The sequence below is a fragment of the Lactuca saligna genome, chromosome 5 (genome assembly GCF_052625555.1).
Source record: "Lactuca saligna cultivar CGN05327 chromosome 5, ASM5262555v1, whole genome shotgun sequence".
In the NCBI taxonomy this organism is placed as follows: Eukaryota; Viridiplantae; Streptophyta; class Magnoliopsida; order Asterales; family Asteraceae; genus Lactuca; species Lactuca saligna.
In genome coordinates this window covers 264,764,845-264,782,049 of record NC_136421.1, presented here as the reverse complement: position 1 = coordinate 264,782,049, position 17,205 = coordinate 264,764,845, and positions in this window count along the sequence as shown.

Sequence of the window (17,205 nt, the reverse complement as noted above, 5' to 3'; positions counted from 1 at the left end):
TAAAATACTATGTGGTTAACTTTAACAATTACACTTTTAATTCAATTAAATGGTTAACCTAAACTTTTATGGATTTATTAAATCTCTTTTAATTATACTCCTTAATTAATTAATAAAACCATAAGGGTGTATTTGAACTTTTCAAAACATTACTAGGGTTTTAGAATTTAACATTCCTAATTAACTTTTAATCAACTTTTAAATTCCAAAACTTGAGGGCAAGTTTTGAAACCCTTTTCAAAACATTAGGGTTTTAACTATTTAAATTTCAAAACTTCAAAACTTTTGGGTTCAAATTTAAACTATAAAACCTAAAAGGGAAAATATGAAACCTTTCATAACAACAAGGATCAAATAACAAATAATTTTAAATTAACATTTAGTCACATAATTATCCATATTTGATTTATTTAATGATTTCTTGCAAAACAATTTATCAATTTACTCAAGATAATTAATTAATTATCTTATAAGGAAACAATTATCTTATTAATTGATAATTATCTTTAATTAGATCAAGAATATAGTCATATATATCATAAAATCGGATTTATATTGATCTAATATGATAAGGTAACTATCCTAATACAAAAACAACATGAAATCCCGAGATAAGCATTATCTGACGAGTTGACTCGTCGAGTAAGGCATGGACTCGTCGAGTCTGCATGGACTCGGCGAGTTCAGCCATGGACTCGGCGAGTCCAGCCTCCAGAATCCAAAAAATTGAATTTTCTAGTTATAAAATGCATCAATACAATTGAAACCAATCTAGGCTTTGATACCACTGATGGGTTTTTGTCATAAGACATCCTATGTGCTCATATAAACCCTAATGCTTGGATCTAGGTTTCTCTATTGTACATGCAAGTTATCCAAGACTATAAAACCTAATTCTAGCATTCAAATAATCATATTAACATGAGAATAGGTTTATAATGTTACCTTGATTGTTATGTAGCAATAACAATCACAAATCTCCTTGAATTGACTTTGGAAGGCTTAGAGTCACAAGTGTCACTCCTCTAATGGTTCACAAACACCATAAGCAAGAGGATGAAGAGGAGAGAGGATGGAGGCTGCCAAAAACGTGTGTAAACCCTTACAAGAACATTAGCCACGTTTTTGAACCTTAAGGGGTCTTTATATAGTTGGGCTATTAGGGTTATCTAACAAGGAAATCCTAATTTGGATGTTTAAGCCCTAAGCAACCCATAGACTCCTTTTATCAAGCCCATGGACGATTTCCTTATGGGTTTCCCATTAGAATTCGTCCATCCCTTAATACAAGGCAATCCATGGCCCAAATTTCAATTATCCTATAATTACAATTCCAGTCCCTTAAGTTTAATTAATCTCTTTTAGTCACAAAACTAATTACCAATTAATTATTGACTAATATTAATTAAACAATATGATTTCTCCTTTAATATATTATTCCCATAATATATTAATAAATCATATTTAATCCTTACTCTCCATAATTCATCCTATCAAGTTGCTTTGGTGAAGGCAACCCAAAAGGACCATGCACCATCGGGTCAAGTACATACCAAAATAGTTATGGACTTAGACACTAATCCAACATCACTGACCTTACTCGTTCAATGATTGAAATAGAGCCGACCGAGTACGTCCTGCGTCTTTCTCATTTATGCCTTTCCTGTTGCTTCCTTCGTACTATATCAAGCCTTCAAGGATGCAGGTTCCCTTCAATTGATCGCATAGTTTCTCCCATAGTCACCAGTATCGACAAACTGCATACACGACCTGGAACATGAAATGTGTTGGTTCTGATTTTGTATGTGATTCAATTGGGATCGAGAATTAATCGACTCTGGAACACGAATTGCTCAAATTAGGATCATAAAACGGTACGATTGAAACTCAGATAGGTCACCGACCGATTTAATTGAAATCTGATTTTCTTCTCTGTGATGTGATTACGAGAATTTGACAAATTGATTGCTTACATATGTGGCGATCGTTGTCCACTTTTTTGAGTTAATAGCTTCAGTTTTTAAAATTCTCGATTTGTTGTTGGGATTTTTTGTTGTTTTTTGTTGTGCTCGTTGTTGTTGATTGTTGATGAGTTGATATTTTTTTTGTTGTTGCTGTTTGTGATATTCTAATGGTTTGATCAAGTTTCTGAGATCCTATTGCAGCTCTCTTTAATATAAAATTTTCAACTTGTCAAATCAAATTGACATGAATTTAATTTTGATTGTATGTAAAATTCCTTTTGATTTTGGGTTTATGATTCTATAATACACCCGTGACCCATGGTTTGATCAAATTTCTTTTATGCCGATGGTTTGTTCAAATTTCTTTTATGGTTTGATGTGATCAAATTTCTTTTATGTCGCTGGTTTTATCAAATTTCATTTTCTCTATGGCTAATTTTATATTGAAAACCTCAAGAATGTGTGAAATATACAAGTGTTAAGAAGTATACACGTATCAATTATAAAAAAAAATGTTGTTTTAGGGTAATATAGTCATATTGTTAGTTAGTCATATATAAAATCAAATAACAACTTTGAGTCAGAAATTAACTCATTCGGAATTTCTAACTCAGTTAACAACTAGCAAACAACCCCTTATTTGACTCTCGGTTATAGAAAAGGGAGAAGAAACATAGAAAGCACCGACGCTAAAAGTCACGTCTCACATCGGTCATGAAAACCTTCAAAAAAGAATGGGATTCGAAATTGAAAAAAGTATAAATCTTTTTTACATTAATGGTTCAAACATTTATCTTTATTTATTTGATTGAACAGCAATTGAAGAAATCTTAAATCTTTCTTTCTAATAATCCGAGTAATTAAAAATAGGATCAATAATTACCTCTTTGAAGACGACAAACTTTTCAACTAAAATAAGAGAGTTTGCTTGCAACCGGTAGACCAAGCAATTGAAAAGAGTATGAGGGACGAAGTCAGAGTGGATGCACAAAAAATGAAATATTTTGGTGAGAACAATTGATCTTTAAATCTTAAAATTTGGATAAAGTTCTTTTTAAATAAAATTTGATTATATAGTAAACAAATAACATTAATTTCTAAGATTTAGTTACCTAATTGCGGATTCTTATATTATTGTTAAGATTTTATAAGATTTTCTCAGTTAATTAATGTTAAATTATGATATTATTGTTAAAATTTTATTCAACTTTTTAGTCATGAATATAGAGGTTTCTCATGACTAAAAACACTTAATTTATTGTTACAGACACAAATGACTCATAAATATATGTTTTTTTTTATTAAGTGTGTCTTCGAACTAAGCCTTTTTCTTAATGAACATGCTTATCTTGTAATGTTATTTAAGGATCACAAAATTGATGGATTTTGTTTATCATATATTGGATAAAAAACAATTAGGGATTCCAGGAAATATTGTTACTTATAATTCGCTTATTGATGGGTATGGTAACCTTAGGTAGTTAACAGAATCAATCTGTTTATATAAGGATATGAAGAATGTTGGTTGCTACCCTGATGTGATCACATACAATTCGTTGATAAATTGCTTTTGTAAGTCGGGAGAATGACACGAGCATTCGAGTTTCATCCGTATGAATGGATTTAGCTTTCTTCTATCTTTATTTCTCTCATCACACAAATGAAATAAAAGAGAAAACAAAATCATCTCTATCTCCATCACTTTTAAGGCATAGTACATGTTTGAAAATTTTACCTCTTACAATTTTGTTTCTTATTTAAAATTACCTCTTTTCCCTTAGTAATCATTACCATAATGGATAGTTTTTTTAGCAAATTACTGGCTTACCCTTTCTTTCCACAATGATGAATCTTACACTTGAGATTATAACACATTTATATGTTTTACAAGTCTACAAACCATGAATTTGTTTTAAATATGATAATAATATTACAACATTTTTTCGTATTTATATGTTAATCCACCCTTTATGCATCACCTCCAAGCACACTGCAAATGAATTCACCTCTAAGTCTGCTTATATCCACCATACCTCCACCAAATTTTCCATGAGGGATAAGATCATTTGATTTTATTTATTTTAATATATTCATAAATAAGATATGCTTATTATTTTTAATCATTTGATTTTATATTTTTTTAGTAATATCTATATCTATATCTATATATCATCATTATATACTTATAAATGAAACATTTTTCCAAGCATCACATTTAATTGAAACTCTCATGTATTTTTTTTCTTTCACCACATTAATTTGAAACTCCCATGACTTTTCAATTTCTTTCTAATAATAATTATAATTTAGTTAATTAGGTTAAATAAATATCAAGCCTAAAATGTAATCATATATAAACTAAATTCTAATATTAAAATAATATAATTACTTGTATTTATAAATTCATATTGCTAACTTTTAACATATTATATTTAATTTATTAGTTTTAATATATTGTTGAATGTAAACCATTATCATTTTAAAGATACAATTTTGGAACAATTTGTACAAAATACTTAAATTATTAATTTAAATATAACATTACAGAGTCAGCTTAAATATAAATTTTAGTTTAACTTAATCAACCCAAAGAATATTTGTAAATCGTTAAAAGTAATAAATTGTAGCTTCTTTCTAATAATGATTATAAGTTGGTTAATAAGCTTAAAGAAATATCAAACCTAAGGTGTAATCATAAATAAACTAAATTTCAATATTAAATTGATATCTTTACTTCTACTTGTAAAGTTATATCCTTAACTTTTAACATATTATACTTAATTTATTAGATTTAATATGTTGTAATATGTAAACCATTATCAGTATAAAGCTATAAATTTTGAATAGTTTGGACAAAATACTTAAACTATAAACTTAAATATAACATTACAATGTCAACTTAAATATAAATTACAGTTCCAGTTAAAAAACCAAAGAATATTTTATAAATATTTAAAAATGATAAATTATACTGATAAATGTAAAAACTAAATTGTAATATCAATTTAACTAAAATATTTCCTAAATATATTTTTATAATCGTTAAATGTTTCAAATAAGTAGCTTAAAATAACTTACAAAAACAATATTCAAAAATAACTCAATATAAGTGATTATAATGTTTCCTTTAAAATCAAAAAATAATGTTTGATGTTATAAATAATTATAATGATAGAAATTAAAACATTAAGCAAATAAATTTTAAAAAATTAATTAATATTAACAACAACTATAAATAACATTAAACCATATATTATATTTAATTTTATCCATGTGTAACTTGCAGATAAAAGTCATTCAAATGATTGAGATTGTGAAGTTATAATAGATGAATATATTATATCAAATTTAAAAATGACATTATTGTTATATATATAAAATAATTGTTGACGTGGCAATAGAAACCACGTTTGAAAGATAAGTGTTATTACATTGATATAAGTAATTGCAAAGCTGATGTTACACAATTAAAAGATTAATAGCATTGCACCGATATAGATGGTCTGAAACTTATGTTTTCTAAAATTAGGATATTGCATTAATAAACTACAGGTACCAAAAGTGCAATTTCCTAAATTAAAAACTACTGGGACCAAAAAAAAGTTAGTTAATCCATTGTAAACAACAGGGACCAGAAATGTAATTAATAAATTTCCTTTTAGAATTAAGAACTACAGGGAGCAAAAGTGTAAATTGTTAAACAAAAAACTACGGGACCAAAAGAATTAGGCAATTTTCTGTAAATTAAAAGGATAGTATAACAACAGTAACCACAACTCAACTCCAAACACGTATTCCCAAACCACAAATACCAGTGTTACAATACAAGATGTGTGTGTACGTCTAAGATACATTTTCAGTTAAAGTATGAACAACAAGAGAATTGTGTTTATATTGTATTTGTATGTATATATGTTTACAAATAAAGAACTCAATGCAATCTCCCTATTAATTCATATATACACAAATAATGTTACAAGATTAATGAATCGATTGATACACTCTCCCCCCCCCCCCCCCCCCCAAGAAAAAAAATTGAAGCTTTACACTTACCCTAATGTTAGCATCTGTATATTAGCCAGTTTTCTCCCCTACTGCGGGTGTATCTTTGACTTTGACTTTGAGTTTCTATGGAGCTAGTCAAGGCTGGTGTACTCTAGCAGCATGTGCGATGATCTGTATATTTTCACCAATGTCCAATACAACACCTCCTCCACTCCAAGCTCCCCTTCTACCCTTGCAGCATAAATATCCTCACAAATCACAATCAATTTGCATCCAACAAAAAGGTTCATTTACCATTACACCAATAAATGTACCATAATGATTCTTATAGTGTGGGCCTATGGTTATTTATGATGGGATAAACCAATATGGTAGTCCATGGAGGTTTAACCCATGGATCCTAAGTAATATGAAAGGTCATGGTGCATTAGGGTTTTGCCACACTATAAAAGAAGCTCCTTAGCCTCCAAAATCGGCTCCATCTGTTCTTTGGAAGAGTCATAGCCGATTTTGTGATAGATAGTCATTTCTCTCAAATTCTCCATTGTTGGTGGTGTTTTGTGAAACATTTGAGGCATCACATTTGGGGTGCTAGGTTCTTAAAGGTTCAAGTTAACAAGCTACAACAAGAGGTAAGTAATCTAACTAGTTTTTGTTGTTCAAATACCTATGTTTTGTATGCTAGTTAGGATGAATGCTTTGGAAAACAAATTGCATGTATAATTAGAGAAAACTTAGCTCCAAAGCATCAAGGGTTGTATGTGCACCTTAAGGTTGTTAGAGTGCTCAAAACCCTTCAAATACATTGGTCCTTTTAGAGTGATCGCTCGAATTAGTAAGGTAGCTTATCGATTAGAGCTGCCTATAGAATTGAGCCACATTCATTACACCTTCCATGTATCCCAGCTGAGGAAGTGTGTAGCCTACGAGACGATAGTGGTCCCTTTAGAGGCATTCACGTTGATGATCATCTGATCTACATTGAGAAGCCAGTGGTGATTTTTCATAAGAAGGTGAAGGTATTGAGGAATAAAGAGGTTCCTTGGTTGAGGTTCAGTGGCAGCATCGGAAGGGATTTGAGTTGACTTGGGAGTCGGAGTCCGAGATGCATGAGCAGTACCCAAAGTTGTTATCGGAGGATGACTTCGAGGATGAAGTCTGATTCTAATGGGGGAGAACTGTAACATCCTGATTCTAGGTATAATATTTAATTAAACTATGTTCATTTTTTTAGGGAAACTCGACGAGTTGGAGGCCCCAACTCGCTAAGTAGAGATTGAGATGGCTGCGTGATTTTTAGAGTCTACTCAACGAATTAGGGGGACCCGACTCGAAGAGTAGGAGCTGAGTTTGAAAACCCTAATTTTCAGGGTTTACACCCTCTTTAAAGGACCTTAAGTCCTTTACCACGCCTCCCTCATCACCTTAACACGCTAAGAGAATGCCTAATCAAGCTATTACCATCTGAGAGAGAGAGAGACTAAGATTGTATGTTTTAGTGCATTCTTAGAAGAAGTTTGAGGAGCAGAAGGCTTGAAACGAGAAAGAACCATTGGATCCAGTATTCTTTCAGCGTTAGCTGCCATTTGGAGGTAAAAAGCTATCACCTTTACCATTTGTTTGTTAGATCTCTTTACTAGGGAGTTTATGGATATTTCCATCTTTTCTTTGAGTCCTTTAGTTGTTTGAGCATCCCATGAAGTTGAGACTCCATATCTAGACATTATGAGGTCCCTTGGACCTAAAGATTCAACCTTTATCAAGCTATTGACTAACATTCATGCATTAAACCCTCAATTGAGCTTTGGGTTGGCAAACTTAACCCTAGAGGCCATGCATGAATGTAAAGCTTGAAGCTTTATGTGGTATTTCATCCTTAGAAGGCTAGATCTAGAGTATGGGGCCTTAATTCTGCTTAAAAACGTTTAAACGAGAGAATGGACAGAAGGGACTCAACAAGTTGGTGAGCCAACTCGATGAGTTGGTTAAGGTTTTCCCCGATAGTCTGTACGCGTTACAGACTTGGCGAGTTAGTGAGACAACTCAAAGAGTTGATTTGGATTTTCCTAAATTTTTAGAAGAAACGAAGGAACTTGACGGGTCACATAGATGCACTCGACGAGTTGGGTCAACATGGACTGTTGACTCGAGTGTTGACTTTCATTGACTTTTAGGGTTTGGTCAAGTTATGGATTATGGAGACCATGGAGGGGTAAAATGGTATTTTACCCTTTCTGATAGTTAGAAAAGGGGTTAGCTTAATATCTTTAGAGTTGTTTTTATAAAGTGTTAACTAGAGATAGTTATGATATGTAGTCGGAGTCTAGACCGATCATGAGTACGAGACCTACTTGCTTACGTACAAGGTAACTAGGTGAGTCTTCTCACTATACTTACCTGAGTGGTAATACTGTGTGACCAGATGGTCTTATTTGAGTTATTGACCGGAGGGTCTTATTTGAGTTATTGAAAGGAGGGTCTTATATGCGTATACTGAGTTATTTTATATCATGCATTTTGTCTTTGTGATTTATGATGTATATTATGCTGTTCCTTATTGAGTTAGGACTGGAGGGTCCAAATCGAGTTGTGAGACTGGAGGGTCCAAATCGAGTTGTGAGACTGGAGGGTCTTCACTGAAATACCGGACTGGAGGGTCCGACCCGAACTGTGAGACCGGAGGGTCTTCACTGAGACACATGACTGGAGGATCCTTATCGAGTATAGCCATGAGAGGCTAATTATTTGTGTGTGTGGTATTTTGGGGAACTCACTAAGCTTCGTGCTTACAGTGTTGTGTCAAATGTTACTTTCGTTGACTTTTAGGGTTTGGTCAAGTTATGGATTATGGAGACCATGGAGGGGTAAAATGGTCTTTTACCCTTTCTGAGAGTTAGAAAAGGGGTTAGCTTAACATCTTTAGAGTTGTTTTTATAAAGTGTTAACTAGAGATAGTTATGATATGTAGGCGGAGTCTAGACCGATCATGAGTACGAGACCTACTTGCTTACGTACAATGTGAGTCTTCTCACTATACTTACCTGAGTGGTAATACTATGTGACCGGATGGTCTATTTGAGTTATTGATAGGAGGGTCTTATATGCTTATACTGAGTTATTTTATATCATGCATTTTGTCTTTGTGATTTATGATGTACATTATGTTGTTCCTTATTGTGTTAGGACTGGAGGGTCCAAATAGAGTTGTGAGACTGGAGGGTCTTCACTGAAATACCGGACTGGAGGGTACGGCCCGAACTGTGAGACCGGAGGGTCTTCACTGAGACACATGACTGGAGGGTCCTTATTAAGTATAGCCATGAGAGGCTAATTATTTGTGTGTATGGTATTTTGGGGAATTCACTAAGCTTCGTGCTTATAGTGTTGTGTCAAATGTGTTTCAGGTACCTCTCAGGATCGCAGGGAGGCGCCAACTTGATTGTACATACTAGCAAGAGATTATGTTTTTGAGGATTCTGAGATATTATCAAACATTTTGTTGTCTTGTGTTTTGAATAACTTATAGAATTGTGATTTGAGAAATGTAAGATTGTGTTTTATGGGGTTTTTGAATTTTTTTTTTTTTTTTTGAAAATTTAGAGTGTTACAATTTTTGAAATTCATAAGAAAGATAGGGTTTACATATGTTTTGATTATTCTTGTAAATAATCAATGTATTCCTTCTTCAATAGCTCTCGGAAGCAAGCACCAGAAATCTCATGCCTCTGATGGTTCACACTAAAACACTAGCAACTAAGGAAACTTGAAGAAAGATGAGAAGGGAGGTAAATTTTCGGCTATCCTTCTTAAGGTATTAGTGGCTAAAAATATGAAGGCTAAAGCCATATTTATAGTTGATAGGAAAACCCTAGATTACCCTTACTTGGTTAAAAGTATATTATTTGAAATCATGTAATTATCTAGTTTCCTAATTATCCATATTATCTAATATTCTAGAAACCCTAATTAACCTCCTTAAAACCGTCCACCACCTTGGAAGGTTCTGGAGTCCCTTTTATTCAACTATTAAACAATTATAACTTTAGTCCTTCCACTTTTAATTAAACCAACTATTCCCAAAATTAATTCTAATTAATTTATGATTAATTCTTAATTAAATAATATTATTTCTAATTAATATATTATTTCTAATTAATATATTATTCTCATAATATATTAATAAATCATTTATTGCTATTTGTTAATTATATAAAAAATCAATAAATCAGTCAGTCTCTCTAAAAGCCATCATATTTAATTACTAGGTTTGAGGGCAATCCAAAAGGACTTTGCTAATAATTCAAGTATATACCAGTTTAGTTATTGGCTAGACACCTAATCCAACAACACGAAGATGTATAGAGATTTAAGATTGAACTACTGGTGGCCTTGGATGAAGAGGGAGATAATGCGGTTTGTAGAGCGGTGCTTAACTTGCAAAAAGTCAAGGCCGAACACTAGAGACCCCACAACAAGATGCAGTCATTACCCATTCCCATGTAGAAATGGGATTACCATGGATTTTATCACTGTTTATAGGTTGACCAAGAGTGCTCATTTCATTGCAATCATGGAGAGTATATCTGCCAAGAAGTTGGCCAACATCTACATCAGGGAGGTAGTGGTTCAGAACAGGGTTCTAGTTTAGTTGGTTTCTAATCGAGATCATTTCACCTCCAGGTTTTGGAGGAAATTCTATGAGGAGTTGGGTACGCAGCTATCTTTCAGCACGGATTACCACCCTCGGACTGACGAGTAGAGCGAGCATACTATTCAGACTCTTAAGGATATGCTTCGGTAATACGTGTTAGATTTTAGCGGGAGTTAGGATACCTACCTTCCATTGGTTGAGTTCTCTAACAACAACAGTTATCATGCCAATATCAATCGCCCACCCTTTGAGATGCTTTATGGGAGGAATTATCAGATCCTAGTTTGTTGGGATGAGGTTGGGCATCAGATTATAAGGAGTACTGAGGTAGTACTTAATACCATTGAGTTAATTCAACAGGTGCAAGGTCGACTACAGACCACGCAAAGTTGTCAGAAGAGTTATGTTGATCGGAGACGATCAGACCTCGAGTTCCAGGTTGGATACTACATGATTCTGAAGGTGTCACATTGGAAAGATGTCCTCCAGTTTGAAAGTACGATAAGTAAGGTTCCCGATATATTAGTCCCTTTAGGATTATCACTCGGGTGGGAAAGGTTGCATGCCAATTGGATCTGCAGGATGACCTCAGCCAGATCCACAACAAGGTCTACGTCTCTCAGTTACGGAAGTTGTATGATTCAGCAGTGGTTCCTTTGGATGATATCTAGGTTGATGAGCGTCTGAACTACATGGACAGAATGATTGATATTCTTGATAGGAATTCGAAGATCTTGCACAACAAGGTGGTGGGCTTGGTTATGGTGAAATGGCAGTACCAGAAGGGTTCAGAGAGGACACTGGAGCCTGAGGAGGAGATGAAAGAGCATTACCCGGAGTTATTTGCAACAAGGGACTTTGAGGATTGTAACATACACGTTAATAACCTTATTCGATTATCGTGTTTTGTAAATCTTATTAGCTTAAAATGAATAATATTATATGTTTTTGAGTATTGAGTTCTAACAAGATAGTTTTTACAAGATTTGAAGTAAAACTATGTTTAGAATCATTTCGAAAGTATTGGAAGTCTTATAAGATTCAAATCAAAAGTCAATTATTCAAATTAACGAAAATATAAAGTTGGAAGTAAGTAAAAATAATGTTATTGAAATTTGTAGATTATGTTGTTCGAAACATTTAAGCGAAAACCTCACTGAAATCCGAGTTATAACGAAGAAGATATGACTTATTGAAGTTTCGCGACCGAACCGACACGACGCCATATGTCGTAAAAGTGACTTTACAATAAACTACTTTTTAGCCTTTGTGATCTGAATGAAAGTCACACTATTCGTTAAACCGATAAGTTTCATAAAAAGAACGTCTAAATCTGACTTCGTATGAGGAAGTTACGATTTTTCTAACAATCGACATAGCAGTATTCAACTAAAAACTCGAAATAATGATTGAGTGACTTTTAGCTGACACAATCTAAACGAGAATCTAAGATCTCGTCAATAGTAGTACAATGGTATAAATACAGACGAAAACGGACGTCGGATGAATAAGTTATGAATTTTTAACAGATTTTTCTGTCCTGGTCTGTTAAAAATATAATATTAGAAATAAAGTCAAAATTATAATTTCCTGGGTAGTTATGTAATATATTAAAACTTATTCGGTTTGTATCAAGTCTTTTGTAATTAAACTATCAATATAAAAATATTGTTTATGAATATACATGTAGCATGTTTTGGAGTAATATGATATATCAATAGAGAGGGGTTCTCTCAAGGAGGAAGCTTGATTTAAGTGGGGGAGATTTGTAACATCTGTTTTCTCAGGTACGATTTCTACATCAAAATTATGCCTTTTATGCATTTTAGGTGCCCTACACAGGGCATTGGATAGCCTCTTACTCAAGGCGTAGGTTAATAAGTCCATGTTAGGGTTTTATGTTCTACGCGGGGCGTAGAGATACCTATGTAAGACGTAGGAGCACATGACTAGAACCATAACTGAGGGATTGTGAGCCCTAATTAAAGGCTCTAATCCCTTTAGAGACTTCTCATACTCAGCTTCCACCCTCATTTTCAGTAACTTCGAAGCCCTATCCATCTTGTGAGGATCTTGAAGCATTTGTGTGATTTTTGAAGAAGGAGTCTATCAAAGAAGCTCTTAGAGGTCCATAGATTGTAGATACATACTTTTCACTTCATCAAACTTATATAGGAGGTATAAATCTTGTGTCTTGGTTATTCCTTTTATGGGTTTTGATACAAAATATAAGTGTGTTTTTCATAAAGACCGCAACGAAAGCTTTTAAAAATAACAACTTTATTTTTTAGTTTATAAAAAAAACCAAACCTTCTTGGCTCCATTTATAGAGGTTAGAATGATTTTAAAAACAAACATAGAGTGTTTTAGAATGACAACCTTTAGGGCCTCTGAAGCCACTTGGTTTTGGGGTGTTAATAAATATAGAAAAATCAAAGAGTACGATTTTCTCTACAAGTATCCACTATCAAGATTAACACACTTGGAATGCTAATTCCATCTTGTATAAAGTACTTCTTAACCCTTTAAGTGCTTAAATAAATTAAGCACTAAAGGAGAAGTACTTTTAAGCACCAATTCTTCAACACTTGAATTCAAAAGAAGAGAGGTGGATAAAGCCAAAAAGTTATGGCTTTTAGAGAGGGAAAGAAGCAAGAGAGTGATTTACCAAAACAACTAACCAAAAACTCATGCAAAAGCCTTCCTTTTATACTCCCATGGAATACATACCTTTAAGTTATAATAACATAAAGTATTAGCAGCCTTCTAGGAGTATGGATGGCATAAGAAGAAGGTTGACAGACAACTTATTCTCTTATAAAAATGATTTCAGCCATTCTTAAGAAGAAGACAAAAATTGTCTAGCTAGTTTATTAACCTTGGTATGTTAACTCATTACATAATAATGGTTAACCAAAGTGCCCAAAGCTTTGTACACGACTTATTGAATTATACCATATGATATAAAACTACTTATACTTTCTTTTAATTATTATTTTCACAAAACAATAATTATTCCCTAATTAAATAAATGAATTGATATTTAGTAATAATAAATAAACAATATGTTCCAACTTATAAAGGTGTAAACCTATAGGATCATATATTATTAGCAATATCACTCAATAATGATTATTGGACATATATATTTAACAATCACCCACTTGCACAAAATTCATTACAAACTGACATAGACAATAGCTGACGTTTAGCAATGAGGTATTTCCCTAACAACATATGGAGGGTACCATATGAGAATTGTATGGTTGGTGTTTATGTATTAAGAACTTAATGGAAAGATGGCAAATAACATGATTACACGGGGAGTAATCTGGGCTACGCATGTGGTAGCCTGAATTGTCCCTGATTATCATCAATGACTATACGATGGGCGTAGAGAATAGCATTATGCGAGCTGTAGCACCATAAAGGGGGGGGGGGGGGGGGTTGGAAAATTTGGATTAATGGTCAAGTGGAGTGGGCTTTAGTCTTGGAAGGGTAAAATGGTTTTTACCCTAGAGAGAGAGAGAGAGAGAGTGTGTGTGTGTGTGTGTATGTGTGTGTATGTGTGTGTGAGAGAGAGAGATAGATAGATAGATAGATAAATAGACAGATAGATAGATAGATAGATAGATAGATAGAGTGAATTATTATATTAATTTCTAATTAGGTTCTAATTGTGTGTTGATTAGTATAGAGAGTTCTAGCCTCAGCAGCTCAAGTGTGAGATTGTTTGTCTACAGATTGAGGTGAGTTTTCTCACCGTACTTGTGGGTTGAAGACACCAATGCCGACGCACTAGATTGTGTTATGTAGGATGTTAGTTGTCTTTATGAATCTTACATGTGTATGTTGGCCCGGACCCATTTACTTTTATGTTGGGCTATGCCTATTTTTATGTTGGACTGGACCCATTTATATATGTTGGGCCGAGCCCATTTGTATGTTGTACTAGGCCTATTTATATATGTTGGGCTAGGTACATTTTCATGTTGGATTGGGCCCATTTATATATGTTGGATTGGTCCCATTTATTTGTATGTTGGGATGGGCCCATTTATATGGTATGTGGTATTTTGGGGGACTCACTAAGCGTTGTGCTTATGGTTTTTGTGGTTTAATATTTCAGGTACTTCTAGCTTTAAAGGGAAGGGCTCGACGTGATCGCACAACATGCCATTGATTTCATTCCGCATTGACTTTTGATTTCACATTGATGTTAAGAATATTATATTATATTTATTTTGGAACAATTCAATTGTAATTTTTTGATGTTTGAAAAAATGAGAAATTTACTATCATTTTGAGGACGTTACAATAGGTAACAGTAACATAAAAAAAAGTTACTCCTTGACCTTATAGTAAGAGTCTACATCCTCTCGGAGATGAAAAGGAATACATGAGTTAAGATAGTATTTGTTAGTCAGAGTATGTACACTAAAAGTTCGATGAAAGCTTATATTTACCTAATGTTCTAAATGGGCTTATGCTCTAAGGTTTGCCAAACCAGAAGCTATAGGGGTGAGCATTTAAACCAGACCGATTTTGGAGAATTTTTGTGGACCTTGGACCAGACCTATTTGAGGCTTACCGGGTCCAGGTCTAGGTCTAGGTCTTGCGGTTCTTGTACTTGTTGGATCGATACAACTTTAGGTACATACTATACAATTCGTGAAAACAAATACATTTTTAGCTTTAATACGTTTTTTTGGATTTGGTAAAATTCAGAATTATAGTCTAAAAAATAGTTGAAAATTTTCAGTTTTGATATGCCAACTTTGAAGGATTGTAATTCGTTGAATATAATATCAAAAACGACAAAATTAAAGTACAAAATAATGTACAAACTCTAAATTACAACCTAGAAAGAAACGCACGTCAATCCGATTTAAAACGAATGAGATATGGTTTTTTAACGATTTAACATAATACATCATACAAAAAAATGAAAATGTAATATAACTTTAAAACAAATAATACCTTTTACGCCAAATTCGAAAAACGTCTCTCCATAAACATAGTTGGTCAAATGAATAATTTGGAAAAGATTTGAATTTTTTTAATAATCTGGTCAAAATTTGGTTTTTACCTTGAACTAGTTAAAAACCTGGACTGATTTTGATTAATTCTTAGAACCGAGAACCAGCCCGAAGGTCAAAAAAAGGATCCAGGTCCAGGTTCAGTTCCCGATCCTCCGATACACGGGTCTAAATGCTCACCACTAATAAGCTACTATCAAAAGTTGGTGTTCTATTGATGATACTACCAAATATTGATCACCAAGTGGTTTATAAAATGGTATTAGGCTACAAGTGATATCATGATCGTTTTATAGAAACATAAATCATATATGACAATAATATTGGAACTCGCATAGTTTTTCCAAAAATAAGTGTTGACACCTTTAGACAAATATATATCTTTCAAATTTCAAAGAAGATAATTTCCGCTTATTTTATGTTTTGTAAGGATATAATAAGAGTCAAAGCCGATCACTATCAAACAATGTTTTTTTTAAGACAACCAGTTTTCATGCATGAACCGTTGTATCTTGTGTTATTCAAAATTAAATATAGATAAATACTTAAATTATTAATTTTAGATTAATATAATAAACTTTCTAATATAACATCAATTTAAAAAAAATTGTTTGTATTATGAATTATAACTTCATATTTCTTATTTTCAATATTATTACTATAATTTTTAATGTCTTTTCTGTTTTTAATTTTGTAATCTAAAAATATGAATTTCTACTTCTTAATGTAAGTTTGAATTTCTAATTTATCATATTTGTTTCTTTACACCAAATCAAGAAGATCTAGTCAAAACAATAAAAAACATATTAAAATTATATCAGCATGAGCGTTTTATATACGAATCTTGGTGGTAGATAAAACCAAATATTCTCGATTAAAGATTCTTTGGTTTTGCTAACTATAAGTTTCATTGATTTAAATTTTTTTAATGGATACAGTGACCATCAATATGATCGCGTTTGAGGTTATCTTTGTTTTATACTCCAACTCAATCATTTAAGTATTCATATAATATACGGTTTTTCAACTTGGTGTAAGTTTGCTTTTCAATTTAATATATTTTCATTACATGCCTAAGTACAATAATGTGTTTTCTAAAAAAAAATGATTTTCTTGTTATAAAAACAAGAATGTGATTTAATACAGGTTAACGTATTTTGTTGTTGGTGCCATTTGAGAAGTACAGTTTTATTTAGATAACTTTTCTTTCTCTTTAAGTTATCTTTATACTTAAGCAATATTTTTCCTTTGTTTTAAGATTTCTATTTACAGTTTAGTTCAATAAGGAGTTTATGCCTATATATAGCTCTTTTCTACAGTCGTTTTTATCATCACAAATACTTTCGGTTTCTAAATTTATATGGTATTAGATCAATGATACGGTGATCTCTAGAAAACGTCGATAATGACCGGAGACAATACCAATGATGTCACACGGTCATCAACAGAAAAATCCAAAATCCGTCTTGGATCTATCTTCCCCATATTTGTTGACGTCGTTGTCAGATCACTGAGGTCAGAATTTTGTTGGAGAAAGCCTATTTCA